We start from the raw sequence: 20,035 nt of genomic DNA on the forward strand, positions 1-20,035 counted from the left end.
AGAGCGTGAGGAGAGACAAAGCTTTGCTGAAGGAGAAAAGAAGAAGAAAGGAGCAATTATTCAAAGAGCAAAAGAAGTGCAAGTCGCTTCCAGATGGCATTCTTTAAGAGATTACTTCAGTCCGAGAAAAGAATGACCAGGCACCTGACTCAAGTAAAGAAGGTGATGATTGTAATTCTGTGCAGCAACCTGAGGAAGATAGTGGATTGAAGGAAGATGTTGATGGAAGGAGAGCTCCATGGCCATTCCATTAAAGGATCAAGGCCAAACAAAGCAGCAGGTTGAAAATGCCAGATTAATGATCGACTGTATGGCCCAGGCAGCAGGAGAGGCAGTGTCAATGAATACTTCTCACTTGCAAACAAGAAAGCTTAGCAGAAAAAACCAGCAATGCAGTTTGTCAACAAATCCTGGGGAGCAGAACTTCAACAAAAATCTGGAAAGTTTCGAAAGTTGTAGATTCAGCATCATGGTGTGACTGCAAGATGAGAGAATGGAGCTCGTGAGAAAACTAAAATCTACTCGGGCTCTTAAACAGATGAAATGGGAGGTTTCTTTGGCTGGAAGTAAACTCTGAATTTAGTACATTAATGCTCACCTTCAAGAGGAAGCTCTTTGTCATTTGTGCAGTTAATAGTCCATTGGTTTGAACCGTGTCTTTTGTTATTATACTCAAGGACAGCTGTTAAGATTTGTTTCTGTATAAAGAAGGAAGATTGCTTGAGACTGTTCTAATGTATATAATCTCTAATCTTTCTAAAATATTTAATGGACATGAAAAAAAAGCCTCGCGGCCTGAAGGAAGGCAGCTGAGGGAGGGGGAGGGTGCTGATTTCCTATTAAGGGCATTATGCAAATAGCATTGCAGGCTCTGGATCCGTGCGGCATTTTGTCGGAAGGTGTAATGAATGATAGAGTGCAATATTTGCCAAGAACTGACATGTGCGAAGAGCAGCAGATTGTGAATGGAGTGTCAAGGTGATGTGTAAAAATGGAGTGTTTGAGACCGTAAGAGGTGGTGTGTGATGTCAGGTGGCAGTGTGTGAGAACATTTAGCATACTTACCTGGCAGGGGAGAGACCATGATCAAGAAGGTGGTTCTCCCAGGACGAGGCTAGCCCATTGCACTTCGGGTGTGCTGACGCCTGCGATGTCCCCAAATGCGGGATACTCGACTGCAAAATTTGTGGTAGTGGGGGACTGCGTTCGCGCTCTCCCCTGGTTTTACAATGCAAAGTTAGATCTTACAGTGCATCTTTCTTAATTGCTTTCATCGCTATCTTTTGTTGCTAATGTTATTTTCTAACTTCTCTTTCATTTCTTCGCCACACGCTCAGCATGTGGTGTCAGCATTTTTTCTCTCCATTGCTCCTCACAACCTGCTCATTCATCAGCTGCCACAGGCTCACGTTCTTACTCTACGTGCTGCCCCATTCCCCACTCCAACCCAGCGCCACGCCGCTCACCCGACCCATCTTACACTTTATCGCCACGTACAAAATGGACCCTGTCTGCACACACACCATCTTCAAACCTCTACATCAAGCTTGGCACAAAAAAACTTACACAACCTCCCCCTCATCCTTGTGCCCACTTTTCTGTGCCGCGGTATCAAGCTCTGCCTGCAACCCAACTACGCAAACACCAAGTCTCACTACCTGCTCACCTTCTATCTGGTCCCCATCTTGCCAGGGATGGGTCTGGTCTGCCCACATTGCCCCAGAATGCTCCATCCACTTCCACTCTGCCCTACCACCTATCCCTCCTGGAAAGGTTTCTGCACAAAAACACCTTTCACCACCAATCCAGGCCTCGCTGACGTACAGCAAGGTACTGAGGACACAGGCGTGATACACTCGGACTTTTGTCTTCCGTGTCAGTGCGCCATTTTCTCTTGGCCAGTCTCGACATAGCAGTGGAACCCTTTCCCATGCGCTTGTTGATTTCTGCATCGAGAGGTTACTGGTGATAGTTGAGCCGAGGTAGGTGAACTCTTGAACCACTTCCAGAACGTGGTCGCCGATATTCATGGACGGAGCATTTCTGATGTCCTGTCCCATGTTGTTCGTTTTCTTGAGGCTGATGGTTAGGCCAAATTCGTTGCAGGCAGCCACAAACCTGTCGATGAGACTCTGCAGACACTCTTCAGTGTGAGATGTTCATGCAGCATCGTCAGACTGAGGACTTTCCGTACTTCACTTTTAGACGGGCAAGGTTGAACAACCTGCCACCTGAGCTTGTGTGGAGGAAAATTCTTGAACTCGTGTGAGAGCAGCAGGGAGAAGAAAATCCCAAACAGTGTAGGTGCGAGAACACAGCCCTGTTTCACGCCACTCAGAATAGGAAAGGGGTCTGATGAGGCGCCGCTATGCTGAATCGTGCCTTTCATATTGTCATGGAATGAGGTGATGATACTTAGCAGCTTTGGTGGACATCCGATCTTTTCGAGTAGTCTGAAGAGACCACGTTTGCTGACGAGGTCAAAGGCTATGGTGAGATCAATAAAAGCAACGTAGAGGGGCATCTGTTGTTCGCGGCATTTCTCCTGTAGCTGACGAAGGGAGAACAGCATGTCAATGGTCGATCTCTATGCTCGAAAGCCACACTGTGCCTCAGGATTTTTGGAGCAAGGAGATGGAATCGGAGCTTGCCCCGTCCACTCCACGCATCGACCTGGTACTGCAGTATCTCTGGGAACGGTGCACCTCCCTTTCCACCGCTGCTGCTACACTTCAAAATACAAAACCACGGACAACCATCCCGTCAAAGCTGGCACAGTTTAAACAGCTACTCACAAACGGCTAAATCCATAAGATCATGCATACCCTTCAAATGCTTGAAAGCTAAAACATACACTCAACAATCAAACAACCCATTACTCCGCCACATTCATCTATTTACGCACACAAAACTTACACACACAGCGTGCAAACAATAAAACTCTGCGCAAACCTACGAACCAATTTAAGCTGCAGCCAGCACAAAGGGAGCCGCAGTACAAGGAAATAAACCACAACCAGCCCAATGTGACCAGGCCCATCCTTCGCAACACCGGGGACAGATAGAACCTCAGCACGTAGTGACACTTGGAGTTTGCGTACTGGGGATCGACACATAGCTTGATGCAGCCGCACACGAAGGTGGTCATCAGGATGAGGGCCACGTTGGGTACATTTTTCCCGCCCTTGTCCAGAGATTTGAACATCGTGTCCCTCCGGACCCGGTCCATTTTAGATCCCCAGACGAAGCGGAAAATAGCTCGGGTGACTGCCACGGCGCAGGAGTGGGGTATGGGCCAGACCTGCGCCACATAGAGCAACAACGTGAGCGCCTCGCACCTGATGACCAGGTTCTTACCCACAATGGAGAGAGATCGCTGCCCCCACATGCCCAACTTTTGTCGTACCTTGGCTACTCGCTCCTCCCATGTTTTGGTGCACGCCCCGGGCCTTTCGAACCATATCCCCAGCACCTTCAGGTAATCTGACCTGACGGTGAAGGGGACAAGGGATCGGTCAGCCCAGTTGCCAAAGAACATGGCCTCGCTCATGCCGTGGTTGACTTTGGCTCCCGAGGCCAGTTCGAACTGGTCGCAGATGCTCATCAGTCTGCGCACGGACAGCGGATCCGAGCAGAAAACGGCGACGTCATCCATGTACAGGGAGGTTTTGACCTGAGTGCCTCTGCTGCCTGGGATTGTCACCCCTCTTATGCTCGCATCCTTCCTAATAGACTCAGCAAAGGGTTCAATACAGCAAACAAACAAGACCGGGGACAGAGGACAGCCCTGTCTGACTCCAGATTTGATCGGGAAACTTTCTGATTCCCACCCGTTGATTGAGACTGCGCTACTGATGTTTGTGTAGAGCAGTTGGATCCAATTGCAGATTCCCTCCCCAAACCCCATTTTGGAAAGCACGTCCATCATGTAGGTGTGCGATATCCTGTCAAAAGCCTTCTCCTGGTCCAGGCTGATGAGGCAGGTGTCCACTCTCCTGTCCCGTACGTAGGCGATCGTATCCCTGAGTTGCGCGAGACTATCAGAGATCTTCCTGCCGGGTACAGTACAGGTCTGATCGGGGTGAATCACCAACTCCAGAGCAGACTTGACTCGACTGGCTATGACTTTGGACAGAATCTTGTAATCAACATTAAGCAGTGAGATGGGCCGCCAATTTCTGATTTCTGCCCTCTCCCCCTTCTGCTTGTAAATGAGGGTGATGATGCCTTTTCTCATGGATTCTGACATGCTGCCGGCCAGGAGCATACTCTCGTATACTTCCAGCAGGTCCGGGCCGACCCAGTCCCACAGGGCCGAGTACCACTCGACCGGTAAGCCGTCGCTCCCGGGGGTTTTACTCGTCTCGAAAGACTCGACGGCCTTTGTCAGCTCGTCCAGAGTTAGCGGCTTGTCCAGTCCCTCCCTCCTGCTGTCATCGAAGACCTCTGTGATAGATGACAGGAAGGACTGGGAGGCTCTGCTGTCTGTGGGCTTTGCGTCATACAGCCCAGCATAAAAGGATTTGCTGATCCTTAGTATGTCGGACTGCGAAGACGTTACCGAGCCATCTTCTTCCTTCAGGCTGCTGATAACAGAGCTCTCTCTGTGTACCTTTTGGAAGAAGTAACGCGAGCACGTCTCATCCTGCTCGATGGAGCGGACTCTGGACCGGAAGATGATCTTGGAGGCCTCCTTGGCAAAGACCGAGGCCTGCTGGCACTTCACCTCTTGGAGGTCCTCCTTGACGGGACTGATGACCACCTTCGTGTGCGGCTGCATCAAGCTATGTGTCGATCCCCAGTACGCAAACTCCAAGTGTCACTACGTGCTGAGGTTCTATCTGTCCCCGGTGTTGCGAAGGATGGGCCTGGTCACATTGGGCTGGTTGTGGTTTATTTCCTTGTACTGCGGCTCCCTTTGTGCTGGCTGCAGCTTAAATTGGTTCGTAGGTTTGCGCAGAGTTTTATTGTTTGCACGCTGTGTGTGTAAGTTTTGTGTGCGTAAATAGATGAATGTGGCGGAGTAATGGGTTGTTTGATTGTTGAGTGTATGTTTTAGCTTTCAAGCATTTGAAGGGTATGCATGATCTTATGGATTTAGCCGTTTGTGAGTAGCTGTTTAAACTGTGCCAGCTTTGACGGGATGGTTGTCCGTGGTTTTGTATTTTGAAGTGTAGCAGCAGCGGTGGAAAGGGAGGTGCACCGTTCCCAGAGATACTGCAGTACCAGGTCGATGCGTGGAGTGGACGGGGCAAGCTCCGATTCCATCTCCTTGCTCCAAAAATCCTGAGGCACAGTGTGGCTTTCGAGCATAGAGATCGACCATTGACATGCTGTTCTCCCTTCGTCAGCTACAGGAGAAATGCCGCGAACAACAGATGCCCCTCTACGTTGCTTTTATTGATCTCACCATAGCCTTTGACCTCGTCAGCAAACGTGGTCTCTTCAGACTACTCGAAAAGATCGGATGTCCACCAAAGCTGCTAAGTATCATCACCTCATTCCATGACAATATGAAAGGCACGATTCAGCATAGCGGCGCCTCATCAGACCCCTTTCCTATTCTGAGTGGCGTGAAACAGGGCTGTGTTCTCGCACCTACACTGTTTGGGATTTTCTTCTCCCTGCTGCTCTCACACGAGTTCAAGAATTTTCCTCCACACAAGCTCAGGTGGCAGGTTGTTCAACCTTGCCCGTCTAAAAGTGAAGTACGGAAAGTCCTCAGTCTGACGATGCTGCATGAACATCTCACACTGAAGAGTGTCTGCAGAGTCTCATCGACAGGTTTGTGGCTGCCTGCAACGAATTTGGCCTAACCATCAGCCTCAAGAAAACGAACAACATGGGACAGGACATCAGAAATGCTCCGTCCATGAATATCGGCGACCACGTTCTGGAAGTGGTTCAAGAGTTCACCTACCTCGGCTCAACTATCACCAGTAACCTCTCGATGCAGAAATCAACAAGCGCATGGGAAAGGGTTCCACTGCTATGTCGAGACTGGCCAAGAGAAAATGGCGCACTGACACGGAAGACAAAAGTCCGAGTGTATCACGCCTGTGTCCTCAGTACCTTGCTGTACGTCAGCGAGGCCTGGATTGGTGGTGAAAGGTGTTTTTGTGCAGAAACCTTTCCAGGAGGGATAGGTGGTAGGGCAGAGTGGAAGTGGATGGAGCATTCTGGGGCAATGTGGGCAGACCAGACCCATCCCTGGCAAGATGGGGACCAGATAGAAGGTGAGCAGGTAGTGAGACTTGGTGTTTGCGTAGTTGGGTTGCAGGCAGAGCTTGATACCGCGGCACAGAAAAGTGGGCACAAGGATGAGGGGGAGGTTGTGTAAGTTTTTTTGTGCCAAGCTTGATGTAGAGGTTTGAAGATGGTGTGTGTGCAGACAGGGTCCATTTTGTACGTGGCGATAAAGTGTAAGATGGGTCGGGTGAGCGGCGTGGCGCTGGGTTGGAGTGGGGAATGGGGCAGCACGTAGAGTAAGAACGTGAGCCTGTGGCAGCTGATGAATGAGCAGGTTGTGAGGAGCAATGGAGAGAAAAAATGCTGACACCACATGCTGAGCGTGTGGCGAAGAAATGAAAGAGAAGTTAGAAAATAACATTAGCAACAAAAGATAGCGATGAAAGCAATTAAGAAAGATGCACTGTAAGATCTAACTTTGCATTGTAAAACCAGGGGAGAGCGCGAACGCAGTCCCCCACTACCACAAATTTTGCAGTCGAGTATCCCGCATTTGGGGACATCGCAGGCGTCAGCACACCCGAAGTGCAATGGGCTAGCCTCGTCCTGGGAGAACCACCTTCTTGATCATGGTCTCTCCCCTGCCAGGTAAGTATGCTAAATGTTCTCACACACTGCCACCTGACATCACACACCACCTCTTACGGTCTCAAACACTCCATTTTTACACATCACCTTGACACTCCATTCACAATCTGCTGCTCTTCGCACATGTCAGTTCTTGGCAAATATTGCACTCTATCATTCATTACACCTTCCGACAAAATGCCGCACGGATCCAGAGCCTGCAATGCTATTTGCATAATGCCCTTAATAGGAAATCAGCACCCTCCCCCTCCCTCAGCTGCCTTCCTTCAGGCCGCGAGGCTTTTTTTTCATGTCCATTAAATATTTTAGAAAGATTAGAGATTATATACATTAGAACAGTCTCAAGCAATCTTCCTTCTTTATACAGAAACAAATCTTAACAGCTGTCCTTGAGTATAATAACAAAAGACACGGTTCAAACCAATGGACTATTAACTGCACAAATGACAAAGAGCTTCCTCTTGAAGGTGAGCATTAATGTACTAAATTCAGAGTTTACTTCCAGCCAAAGAAACCTCCCATTTCATCTGTTTAAGAGCCCGAGTAGATTTTAGTTTTCTCACGAGCTCCATTCTCTCATCTTGCAGTCACACCATGATGCTGAATCTACAACTTTCGAAACTTTCCAGATTTTTGTTGAAGTTCTGCTCCCCAGGATTTGTTGACAAACTGCATTGCTGGTTTTTTCTGCTAAGCTTTCTTGTTTGCAAGTGAGAAGTATTCATTGACACTGCCTCTCCTGCTGCCTGGGCCATACAGTCGATCATTAATCTGGCATTTTCAACCTGCTGCTTTGTTTGGCCTTGATCCTTTAATGGAATGGCCATGGAGCTCTCCTTCCATCAACATCTTCCTTCAATCCACTATCTTCCTCAGGTTGCTGCACAGAATTACAATCATCACCTTCTTTACTTGAGTCAGGTGCCTGGTCATTCTTTTCTCGGACTGAAGTAATCTCTTAAAGAATGCCATCTGGAAGCGACTTGCACTTCTTTTGCTCTTTGAATAATTGCTCCTTTCTTCTTCTTTTCTCCTTCAGCAAAGCTTTGTCTCTCCTCACGCTCTCCAGCGTCGCTTTCATGCTCTTTTCAGCTTCCTCCCGGGCGCTGCTGAAAGTCACCTCCTCCGGCGCTTCGTCCTCTTCCTCTGGGCTGATCTCGGCCAACATTTCCCGGCTCTCTTGACTCTTCACAGAACCAACTTCCATGCCATTCTCCTTCAGGCCGCGAGGCGTTTTCCGGAAAGAAATCCCTAGACGTAGACATTGCAAACAAAGGAAGGAAATGCTTGGCTTCTCTTCCTTTCAAACACCGTTCACAATCTGATGCCTTCGAAAAAGCACTTTTCAAGTTTTGCACCTCAACACCAATAGGGACGTAGGGAGCGAGTTCTGGCCGTCAAGTCTTCCTCACTTGTCACATTCACTGCCTTTGCTTGAAATATTTCACCGGTTTCCCAAAGGGAGCAAACCCACCTCCCTTTGTTTAAGTCTGGCTTTGCAATCTATCTTACTCTCTGCAGTATGATCATTGTCCACATAGCCGGTAAATAATGTGAGGAGAAGCCACATTCAAAGGTTGAAGAAGACAGAGACATTTTGTCGAAGCTTTTCTTCTTGCACTCATCAGGACAACCTGAAAGAATACCAATGTAAGGGAAGCAACAAATTAATACTGTATAAGAAGAGACTGCTGATCGGTTGGCAAGTGGACTCTGATTGGTAGAGGCGTTGACAGTTTTATCGTGACTGACAGTTAACTGCCAAGCTTTGTTTGAAATTTGTGTGGCGCATTTGCATGTACTGGAAGCTACATATATTAATACACAGGGCCCTGTTCTTTGCAGACAGAAAGAACATGTATACACTTCTTTTGGGCCTCCTTATCTCGAGAGACAATGGATACGCGCCTGGAGGTGGTCAGTGGTTTGTGAAGCAGCGCCTGGAGTGGCTATAAAGGCCAATTCTGGAGTAACAGGCTCTTCCACAGGTGCTGCAGAGAAATTTGTTTGTTGGGGCTGCTGCACAGTTGGCTCTCCCCTTGCGCCTCTGTCTTTTTTCCTGCCAACTACTAAGTCTCTTCGACTCGCCACAATTTAGCCCTGTCTTTATGGCTGCCCGCCAGCTCTGGCGAATGCTGGCAACTGACTCCCACGACTTGTGATCAATGTCACACGATTTCATGTCGCGTTTGCAGACGTCTTTATAACGGAGACATGGACGGCCGGTGGGTCTGATACCAGTGGCGAGCTCGCTGTACAATGTGTCTTTGGGGATCCTGCCATCTTCCATGCGGCTCACATGGCCAAGCCATCTCAAGCGCCGCTGACTCAGTAGTGTGTATAAGCTGGGGATGTTGGCCGCTTCAAGGACTTCTGTGTTGGAGATATAGTCCTGCCACCTGATGCCAAGTATTCTCCGAAGGCAGCGAAGATGGAATGAATTGAGACGTCGCTCTTGGCTGGCATACGTTGTCCAGGCCTCGCTGCCGTAGAGCAAGGTGCTGAGGACACAGGCCTGATACACTCGGACTTTTGTGTTCCGTGTCAGTGCGCCATTTTCCCACACTCTCTTGGCCAGTCTGAACATAGCAGTGGAAGCCTTACCCATGCGCTTGTTGATTTCTGCATCTAGAGACAGGTTACTGGTGATAGTTGAGCCTAGGTAGGTGAACTCTTGAACCACTTCCAGAGCGTGGTCGCCAATATTGATGGATGGAGCATTTCTGACATCCTGCCCCATGATGTTCGTTTTCTTGAGGCTGATGGTTAGGCCAAATTCATTGCAGGCAGACGCAAACCTGTCGATGAGACTCTGCAGGCATTCTTCAGTGTGAGATGTTAAAGCAGCATCGTCAGCAAAGAGGAGTTCTCTGATGAGGACTTTCCGTACTTTGGACTTCGCTCTTAGACGGGCAAGGTTGAACAACCTGCCCCCTGATCTTGTGTGGAGGAAAATTCCTTCTTCAGAGGATTTGAACGCATGTGAAAGCAGCAGGGAGAAGAAAATCCCAAAAAGTGTGGGTGCGAGAACACAGCCCTGTTTCACACCACTCAGGATAGGAAAGGGCTCTGATGAGGAGCCACCATGTTGAATTGTGCCTTTCATATTGTCATGGAATGAGGTGATGATACTTAGTAGCTTTGGTGGACATCCGATCTTTTCTAGTAGTCTGAAGAGACCACGTCTGCTGACGAGGTCAAAGGCTTTGGTGAGATCAATGAAAGCAATGTAGAGGGGCATCTGTTGTTCACGGCATTTCTCCTGTATCTGACGAAGGGAGAACAGCATGTCAATAGTCGATCTCTCTGCACGAAAGCCACACTGTGCCTCAGGGTAGACGCGCTCGGCCAGCTTCTGGAGCCTGTTCAGAGCGACTCGAGCAAAGACTTTCCCCACTATGCTGAGCAGGGAGATTCAGTCACCGCGGTCACCTTTGTTTTTATAGAGGGTGATGATGTTGGCATCGCGCATGTCCTGGGGTACTGCTCCCTCGTCCCAGCACAGGCATAGCAGTTCATGTAGTGCTGAGAGTATAGCAGGCTTGGCACTCTTGATTATTTCAGGGGTAATGCTGTCCTTCCCAGGGGCTTTTCCGCTGGCTAGGGAATCAATGGCATCACTGAGTTCCGATTTGGTTGGCTGTATGTCCAGCTCATCCATGACTGGTAGAGGCTGGGCTGCATTGAGGGCAGTCTCAGTGACAGCATTCTCCCTGGAGTACAGTTCTAGGTAGTGCTCAACCCAGCGGTCCATCTGTTTGCGTTGGTCAGTGATTATGTCCCCCGATTTAGATTTGAGGGGGGTGATCTTCTTGATGGTTGGCCCAAGAGCTCTCTTCATGCCATCATACATTCCTCTGATGTTTCCGGTGTCTGAGGCCAGCTGAATATGACTGCATAGGTGTTGCCAGTAGTCGTTTGCGCAACGCCTAGCTGTTCTTTGTGCAGTACTTCTGGCTGCTTTAAGTGCTGCGGATGTTAAATCGCTGGGGGCTTTCTTGTAGTTCAAAAGTGCAATGCGCTTAGCGGCTATGACAGGTTCCAGCTCTTCATTATGAGATTGAAACCAGTCTGCATTTCTCTTCGCACTTTTGCCGTAGGTGGTCAAAGCTGACTCATAGATGGCGTCTCTGATGTGGGCCCACTTGGTCTCAGCATCCCCTGTGGGAGTGTTTTGAAGGGCTGTTACAAGTGAATTTAGAAATTTTTGTAACAGCTGTGGGTGAGAAATTCTGCTCGTGTTGATGCGCGGGTGGCCCTTCTGCTTGGAATGATGCAACCTCTTTGGTCTGAGTCTAACCTTGCTGCACACCAGGGAGTGGTCGGTGTCGCAGTCCGCACTGTGGAAGCTGCGTGTGATTTGAACACTGTTTAAGGCGGCTCGCCTTGTGACAATGAGGTCTAGCTGGTGCCAACGACGTGATCTTGGGTGCCTCCATGAAACCTGGTGACAGGGTTTAGTGTGAAAGAACGAGTTGGTGATGCAGAGGTTATGATAGGTACACAACTCAAGCAGTCTCTGCCCGTTCTCATTCATCCTTCCAACGCCATAGCGCCCAAGGCAGGAGGGCCATGAGTCATGGTCGGCCCCAACCCTGGCATTAAAGTCCCCCAGCAGGAATAGGTGTTCGGTGTTGGGGATGCTGCTAATGATGTTATGGAGTTGTTCATAGAACTGGTCTTTAGCTTCAGGTGCGGAACAGAGTGTTGGAGCATAGATGCTGAGTAGGTGTACTGGACCAGAGGTGGTGAGCAGTCGGATGGACAGTATGCGTTCCGAGCCATTTGAGGGAGGCTCTATCATGCTGAGCAAGGAGTTTCTGATGGCGAAGCCCACTCCATGCTGTCTTGGTTCTTCAGGATCCCTGCCCTGCCAGAAGAAGGTGTAGTCTTGCTCTGCTAGAGAGCCACTCGCGGGGAGGCGAGTCTCCTGAAGTGCTGCAATGTCCACATTGAGTCTACTGAGCTCGTTGTTAATGATGGCGGTCTTCCGAGAATCGTTGATTTGTGTAAGGTCTTCCGACAGGCCAGGACACATAGTTCTGACGTTCCAGCTTGCAAAGCGAAGGGCTGGTACCTTCTTTCCTTTTTTCATGTTGTTTGGTGCGGTGTATCAGTCCACCTTTCGGGCAATGACCCTGAGCTCCAAGCACCCATTGAAGCAGGCAGACTGTGGCGGGACAGAACCTTATTGACCGGGGGCTGCCCGGTTTGAGGCGGGCGGTAGCTGTCCAGTGAGGTGCAATGACCTCTCCCACCGACAAAGGCAACCCGTGGCGCCCAGTTTCTACGCCAATTTATCTGGACTTATAACCCGTAACTGCTGCCTTCCGTGTTGTTTCAGTCGCTGTGAGGCAACTATGGAGTGACCTCTCCATGGCGCATGCCTGGGCAAATTTATGGAGGTTGAGAGTTGCCCAGTCGTCAAAACCCCCCTCTCGGCCTTTCTGGTGGGGTCCAAAGGAGTGCAGGACACGACGTTTGGCACCAGTATGGCTGCAGGAACTGCCGGAAACATGCCAAAGGTGACACATGACCGCCTACGGGGTTCCGCTCCGGATTTTCTGTTAGGGTTTACTCCCTTAGCCTTGGACTCTCCCGAGACGCCCACAAGGCAGTGGGGTTGTTGGGGCCCCTACACAGGTGTAGGATGGTGCCGGTGGGAGGAGGGGATGCAAGGGGGAGGGGTAGAGGGAGGGGGTGGGGGGGGGTGCAGGGGAAGGGGGTGCGGGGTGAAGATGGTGCGAGGGGGGGGCGGGCTGGGACGGGGTTGTGAGGGGGTGAGCTGAGAGGGTGGAGCAGGGAAGGGGACGGGGGTGGGGGGGGGGTGGAAGGGGGGTAAAGGGGGGGGGGGGAGGGGGGGTGGAATCTGGTGCAGGTAATAAGCCATTTCCTCAGTGCCCACCATCGACGTCCGGAAAGCTCATCCACGTCCTTCGGGAGGTGAAGCATCATTTGGCAGACTTAGAGGTGATTACATTTGCTAAGGGTTTTTTTTTTGCAGTGGTTTAAATAAAGGCATGCAGCATTGCCGACAGTGCGCTGCAGATGCTCTCCGAGCCATCTCCCGCGGGCGCTTTGAAGTTGCGGCCGGGGGGGCCGTTCGTGGATGTTTTGGGTGTTCGGGGCACCTTTTCACAGGACTTCTCTCGGGTCCCGCAGCTCCTTCTTCACCTCAATGGACTTACCGCATGCCGTGGTTGCAGACACTCTGGACTGTGAAGACAGCAGGATCGGAGATTGAAGTATCGGCAGCTGTGCTCGTCAGTTTCATCCGGATCAATTTCATTGAGAAAACAAAGAGCAGGTGTGGCTGGGGGAGGGCAGTGGGCCCAGGTAACATACACTAAACTAACTGTTAACTTTTAGATAGGGCTAAAATGAACTGATTTAAAGAGCCAGATGCTGAATCTACAACTTTCGAAACTTTCCAGATTTTTGTTGAAGTTCTGCTCCCCAGGATTTGTTGACAAACTGCATTGCTGGTTTTTTCTGTTGAGCTTTCTTGTTTGCAAGTGAGAAGTATTCATTGACACTGCCTCTCCTGCTGCCTGGGCCATACAGTCGATCATTAATCTGGCATTTTCAACCTGCTGCTTTGTTTGGCCTTGATCCTTTAATGGAATGGCCATGGAGCTCTCCTTCCATCTGGTATCCACACATTCTTCAACATCTTCCTTCAATCCACTATCTTCCTCAGGTTGCTGCACATAATTACAATCATCACCTTCTTTACTTGAGTCAGGTGCCTGGTCATTCTTTTCTCGGACTGAAGTAATCTCTTAAAGAATGCCATCTGGAAGCGACTTGCACTTCTTTTGCTCTTTGAATAATTGCTCCTTTCTTCTTCTTTTCTCCTTCAGCAAAGCTTTGTCTCTCCTCACGCTCTCCAGCGGCGCTTTCATGCTCTTTTCAGCTTCCTCCCGGGCGCTGCTGAAAGTCACCTCCTCCGGCGCTTCGTCCTCTTCCTCTGGGCTGATCTCGGCCAACATTTCCCGGCTCTCTTGACTCTTCACAGAACCAACTTCCATGCCATTCTCCTTCAGGCCGCGAGGCGTTTTCCGGAAAGAAATCCCTAGACGTAGACATTGCAAACAAAGGAAGGACATGCTTGGCTTCTCTTCCTTTCAAACACCGTTCACAATCTGATGCCTTCGAAAAAGCACTTTTCAAGTTTTGCACCTCAACACCAATAGGGACGTAGGGAGCGAGTTCTGGCCGTCAAGTCTTCCTCACTTGTCACATTCGCTGCCTTTGCTTGAAATATTTCACCGGTTTCCCAAAGGGAGCAAACCCACCTCCCTTTGTTTAACTCTGGCTTTGCAATCTATCTTACTCTCTGCAGTATGATCATTGTCCACATAGCCGGTAAATAATGTGAGGAGAAGCCACATTAAAAGGTTGAAGAAGACAGAGACATTTTGTCGAAGCTTTTCTTCTTGCACTCATCAGGACAACCTGAAAGAATACCAATGTAAGGGAAGCAACAAATTAATACAGTATAAGAAGAGACTGCTGATCGGTTGGCAAGTGGACTCTGATTGGTAGAGGCGTTGACAGTTTTATCGTGACTGACAGTTAACTGCCAAGCTTTGTTTGAAATTTGTGTGGCGCATTTGCATGTACTGGAAGCTACATATATTAATACACAGGGCCCTGTTCTTTGCAGACAGAAAGAACATGTATACACACTGCGCCTATTTCAGGTAAACAAAATATGTGACAGCCATTTGCTGCTTCATTCCTCAGGCAATGCCTTGACCAATCAGAGTCAAACTGCCCGCTTTAAATTTCAAACAAAGCTTGGCAGTTAACTGTCAGTCACCATAAACTGGTGCATTCTGCACGGCAACGCCTCTACCGATCACAGTCCACTTGCCAACCAATCAGCACTCTCTGCTCATACAGTATAAACTTGTTGCTTCCCTTATGCTTGCGAGTTGTCCTGATGAGTGCAAGACGAAAAGCTTTGACAAAATTTCTCTGTTTTCAGCAATATTCAGGTTGTAGACACGCATGGGAAATAACCCGCACCAACAGAACAGGCGACATAGCCAACGTGTTGCTGTCCATTGCTGCATCCAGGAGGTGACTGAGGCCAGAATTTTACTTGTCCCGGTGGGTCCACGTTCCTGGAGGCAGAAGCAGGTGCCAAGGTTGCTCCCGCTCCGCGCTCAGCTGCCACGGCGATCGAGCGCTCAGTGACCAATTAGTGGCTCGGCAGTGTATTTATGACAGAAAAGGGCACGGGTGGGAGGGTGAGTGTCGGGGGCGGAGCTGGAGCCGGAAGAAGGTGCTGAAAGCCATTTAAAAGGGCTTTCAGCAACCTCACTGGCTCTGAGAGGCTTACCTGCAGCAAGTAGGATGTTTTGAGGAACAGCATATTAGAAGAAGGAATAGAGCTGCCTGAGGGTGAAAGGAGTGCAACAGGAATGAAAGGGGCCACCCCTCCAGTAAACATGAATATACCAGAGACAGACCAGAACCCGCTTGTGGCAATGGCAGAGAGATGCCACCGCATGGCACCTAGGTTCTCTGAAGACTCCCTGCATGTCCTCCTCCAGGGGGCTGAGGCAAGGCAGGAGGTCCTCTTCCCATCAGACGGAAGGAGGAGGTCTCCCCAAGTCACCAAGAAGGCGTGGCTGGAGGTAGCGGAGGGGGTCAGCAGCCGCGGAGTAGTGAGGACACGGCTCCAGTGCCGCAAGCGGGTCAATGACTTCTGTGCTCTGCCAGGGTAAGGGGCATTCCGCAGTCATCGCAGCTTTTAACTGATACGGGAGGGTCACTGGGTGCTGATGCTTCAAAGTCAAAGCCATCCATCTTCAGTGATTGGCTGCATCACTGCCTTGGGCCATGTACTGGGCACATCTGAGATACCCAATGATGCAGAGGTGTGCCATCCATGCACCTCAATGGCATTGGTTCCAGATGTAGCATGCAGCACGAGGGGTGAGTGGGTGCTCTTTCAAGTCAAGGGACTGAACTAATTGCCAAGTGTCTCCACAGGAGAAGAGGGCCCGGACCGATGGCGGGGTGGCCAACCCAACATCCCTCTGAGGTCAGCAGGGAGGCCAAATCGAGGTTTAAGAGGGCACAGGAGCAACAGCAGAATGCATATGGGGACTCCTCTCCGGGCGCTCCTGATACATTCCGAAGCTCTTTGCCCCCTCTGCCAGTGACGACATCACCTTATAATCCCAGGGTGTCTGAGGGTGGTCCTGAGACTGCTCAGGGTCACCTCAACAGGCCGGGGCCCTCACGACCTCGGGCAGGCAGAGGACACCCGCCAAAGTCATCCAAAGCCACAGGGCAGCCTGAACAGCCACCTGCCTCTGCCGTGACTGGCTGCGAGGGGTCGTCCACATGTGTGAGCACTCGCAAACGTTTCAAACTATCAGAACGGCGGTGTCACTGGTACAATTTGTAAATATTTATTTGCTGTTATACTTCATGGAAAATTGTTACATTTTTCACTTGGCATTTTCATCTGTCATAAGTCGACGCTGATGTTTTAGGCCATCTTGTTCTGCATGAGACGGAGACTTGGGGAGGTGGTGTATTCGGGCCTTGTGGTGTTTGAGGGAAAGGCAGGCCATTGCAGCTGAGATTTCCACCAGCAGGTGAGTGCTTCTGTGCTTCCAGCTGATGAGAATGCCTCATTTCACACGGACATGTCAGTCACTGGGTGACGAGCCTCCGTTCAGGAAAAACTCCTGAGTATTAGAGCCTCCTGGGACTCCCTTGTACTCAACTCCTGCAAACCTCCAGCTCCCTCCCCCTGCTATTCAGGTGGCTGTGCCCCCTCCTCCTCATCCTCAGCCGTTTCAACATCCTCTTCTGAGGATGCCTCGCGCTGAACAACGTCGTCGTCATCTTCCAGCGTCTCTTCCCCTCTTCCCCCCCCTCCCCCTCCACTGCAGCACCAGGTTATGGAAGGCACAGCAGACGACAACAATGCAACATACCCTTGCTGGCGAGTACTGTAGGGCACCACCTGTGCGATTGAGATACTTAAATCTCATTTTCAGAAGACCCATGGTCTGCTCAATCGTGACTCTGGTGGTCGCATGGCTTGCATTGTACCGTTCCTCTGCTTCATTCTGTGGGTTCCTCACTGGTGTCATCAGCCATGTCGTCAGCGGGTATCCCCTGTCACCAAGTATCCATCCTTGCAGGCACTCGGGGGGGCTGGGTGGAGGGGTGCTGAATAGTGCTGGCGCCTGGGAGTTCTGGAGAATGAATGCACCGTGACTGCTTCCAGGATAACGAGCACACACTTGCAATATACAGTGATCACAGACAAGTTGCACATTCATTGAATGAAACCCCTTTCGATTAATGAAGGCCCTGATTGACCTGTAGGTGCTCGAATGGCCACATGTGTGCAATCAATGACTCCTTGGACCACGGGGAACCCAGCGACGGTGCTGAATCCTCTGGTGCTCTCAGCCTGACTGGCGGAGTCTGTCTGGAACCTGATGAATCTGTTGGCATGCCTGAATATGGTATCAGTTACCACCTGTAGTGGTAATGTAGCAATGTAGTGATGCGCTGATGATTGCACACTCCTGATGAGGCCAGGAAGGACCTGATGCATAGAAGTTCAGAGCGACTGTTAGCTTCAGTGGGGCTGACGTTGGATGGCCACCCACGCAGTTGGAAGCGACCTCTGCTGCCAGCATCTCAGGGATATGCCAGTCTCTCGGGACAGGTGCAGTTTTGGGAACTGGTGCTCTGACATTTGAAGAAGGCTCAATCGCGGGCAATAGACCCTGCCTGCTGGGTAGGCTCATTTCCTCACAGGTGGTTGCTCCTGGCGCACTCTGTGACCTTCTGCCCCTCCCCCATTACCAGGCTGCACTTGGCCAGCAGGTTGCTGATTACACTGGACATTTGCCCTCCTGTCCCTCTTTGTGGCGTAGTCTTCCTCAAGAGGTGAGCTGCCTCCAGAGTGGACAATTCCCATGGCTGCAGTGTCCCAAAGATGTTAAAAGGACAGGTATTTGCAGTCTGCTGCAAGGACAGGCACTCAGAACCCCCCCTCTCCTACACAGAATAAATCAGTGATGCTGTGGCCCTACCAGGAGTTTCAATCACTCAGGTGAACCCTGGTGAACCAGCAAAAACAGTCCCAACCTTCAAAACAGCACACAAATCTATCAGAGTGAAATAAAAAAACAGTACCTCCAACTCCTTCACAGATGCACTGGTTGCCGCTCTTTCAAAGCTGCCGAGTTCCCAACTCCCCGTTTGACTCGTTTGCCTGGCACAAAATGTGACAGCTGACGTAAAATGGCTGTCAATTGAATTCTAGACTATCTCAATTGGCCCTTAATTGCTGCAAAGTGGACAGCGATCAGCACCTCAATCTCTCCCACCGTCCGACCCATGTCAAATGGTGATTGGGAGTAATAATGTCGGGGACCCGATATCGACTGCCATTTTTCGCCTCGGACGCCCATTTTGAGCAGGTAAAATTCCAGTCCGAGACTCCATTTGCCCAGTAGAAGCTACTGCACTACAGTTGGCCTACAACCCTGCCCAGCTGATCATAGGTGGTGAATGCCAGTTATCCTGGAAACATTATGATGTCTTTCAGTCACAATGTCAAACCAGAGAACGGATGCTGGAGGATGAGACATCTGCTGTACACCTGGCTAATGTCTCCCCTCCAACAATAGTGGGAATGGAAGTTAAGGCAGTTGTATGTTCCTCCTGCAGAATGTGGGAGGTAAGGGTCGCCAAGAGTGTCCCTGCTGACTGCATCTGCGGGAAGTGCACCCAACTCCAGCTCCTCGAGAACCGCGTTAGGGAACTGGAGCTGGATGAACTTCGGATCATTCGGGAGGCGGAGGGTGTTATTGAGAGGAGTGAAAGGGAGGTAGTCACACCTCAAGTAAAAGAAGTAGGTAGATGGGTTACCGTCAGGGGAAGGAGAGGGAACCAGCAGGCAGTGCAGGGATCCCCTGTGGCCGTTTCCCTCAACAACAGGTATATCGTTTTGGATACTGTTGGGGGGGGGACTTACCAGGGGTAAGCAATGGGGTACAGGTCTCTGGCACAGAGTCTGTCCCTGTTACTCAGAAGGGAAGGGGGAAGAGGAGCAGAGCATTAGTCATTGGGGATTCCATAGTTAGGGGAACAGATAGGAGGTTCTGTGGGAACGAGAGAGACTCACGGTTGGTGTGTTGCCTCCCAGGTGCCAGGGTTCGTGATGTCTCGGATCGTGTTTTTGGGATCCTTAAGGAGGAGGGGGAGCAGCCCCAAGTCGTGGTCCACATAGACACCAACGACATAGGTAGGAAGAGAGATGGGGATTTAAGGCTGAAATTCAGGGAGCTAGGGTGGAAGCTTAGAGCGAGAACAAACAGAGTTGTTATCTCTGGGTTGTTGCCCGTGCCATGTGCTAGCGAAGCGAGGAATAGGGAGAGAGAGGAGTTGAACACGTGGCTGCAGGGATGGTGTAGCAGGGAGGGTTTTGGTTTCCAGGATAATTGGGGCTCTTTCTGGGGTAGGTGACACCTCTACAAACAGGATGGTCTTCACCTGAACCAGAGGGGTACCAATATCCTGGGGGGGTGGGATTTGCTAGTGCTCTTCGGGGGGGTTTAAACTAATTCAGCAGGGGAATGGGAACCTAAATTGTAGTTCCAGTGTACAGGATGTTGAGAGTAGTGAGGTCAGGGATAAGGTTACAAGGACGCAAGAGGGCACTGGCAAGCAAGAACTTGGTTTAAAGTGTGTCTACTTCAACGCCAGGAGCATCCGGAATAAGGTGGGTGAGCTTGCAGCATGGGTTGGTACCTGGGATCTCGATGTTGTGGCCATTTCGGAGACATGGGTAGGGCAGGGGCAGGAATGGATGTTGCAGGTTCCGGGATTTAGATGTTTCAGTAAGAACAGAGAAGATGGTAAAAGAGGGGGGGGTGTGGCATTGTTAATCAAGGAGAGTATTACGGCGGCAGAAAGGACGTTTGAGGACTCGTCTACTGAGGTGGTATGGGCCGAGGTTAGAAACAGGAGAGGAGAGGTCACCCTGTTGGGAGTTTTCTATAGACCTCCGAATAGTTCCAGCGATGTAGAGGAAAGGATAGCGAAGATGATTCTCGACAGGGGCGAGAGTAACAGGGTAGTTGTTATGGGGGACTTTAACTTTCCAAATATTGACTGGAAATACTATAGTTCGAGTACTTTAGAT

The 20,035-nt window shown here is 50.3% G+C and overlaps 2 non-coding genes and 4 pseudogenes across 2 annotated transcripts; 2 read left to right on the top strand and 4 right to left on the bottom strand.

Moving 5' to 3' along the window:
- The first annotated feature begins 1,057 nt into the window (after window positions 1-1,057).
- LOC137355206 (U1 spliceosomal RNA) lies at window positions 1,058-1,221 on the top strand. The gene has a single exon (XR_010970842.1). It is a non-coding gene; the product is annotated as a U1 spliceosomal RNA (small nuclear RNA).
- Window positions 1,222-2,583: 1,362 nt separating this feature from the next.
- LOC137354838 (U2 spliceosomal RNA) lies at window positions 2,584-2,710 on the top strand (annotated as a pseudogene).
- Window positions 2,711-5,192: 2,482 nt separating this feature from the next.
- LOC137354839 (U2 spliceosomal RNA) lies at window positions 5,193-5,319 on the bottom strand (annotated as a pseudogene).
- Window positions 5,320-6,681: 1,362 nt separating this feature from the next.
- On the bottom strand, window positions 6,682-6,845 carry LOC137353773 (U1 spliceosomal RNA). Its single transcript, XR_010969925.1, has one exon. It is a non-coding gene; the product is annotated as a U1 spliceosomal RNA (small nuclear RNA).
- Window positions 6,846-7,443: 598 nt separating this feature from the next.
- Window positions 7,444-8,629, bottom strand: LOC137353336 (U3 small nucleolar RNA-associated protein NOL7-like; annotated as a pseudogene).
- A 4,619-nt stretch (window positions 8,630-13,248) lies between these two features.
- Window positions 13,249-13,946, bottom strand: LOC137353337 (U3 small nucleolar RNA-associated protein NOL7 pseudogene; annotated as a pseudogene).
- Between the last annotated feature and the right edge of the window lie 6,089 nt (window positions 13,947-20,035).

The sequence above is a fragment of the Heterodontus francisci genome, chromosome 41, assembly GCF_036365525.1.
Source record: "Heterodontus francisci isolate sHetFra1 chromosome 41, sHetFra1.hap1, whole genome shotgun sequence".
Taxonomy (NCBI): domain Eukaryota; kingdom Metazoa; phylum Chordata; class Chondrichthyes; order Heterodontiformes; family Heterodontidae; genus Heterodontus; species Heterodontus francisci.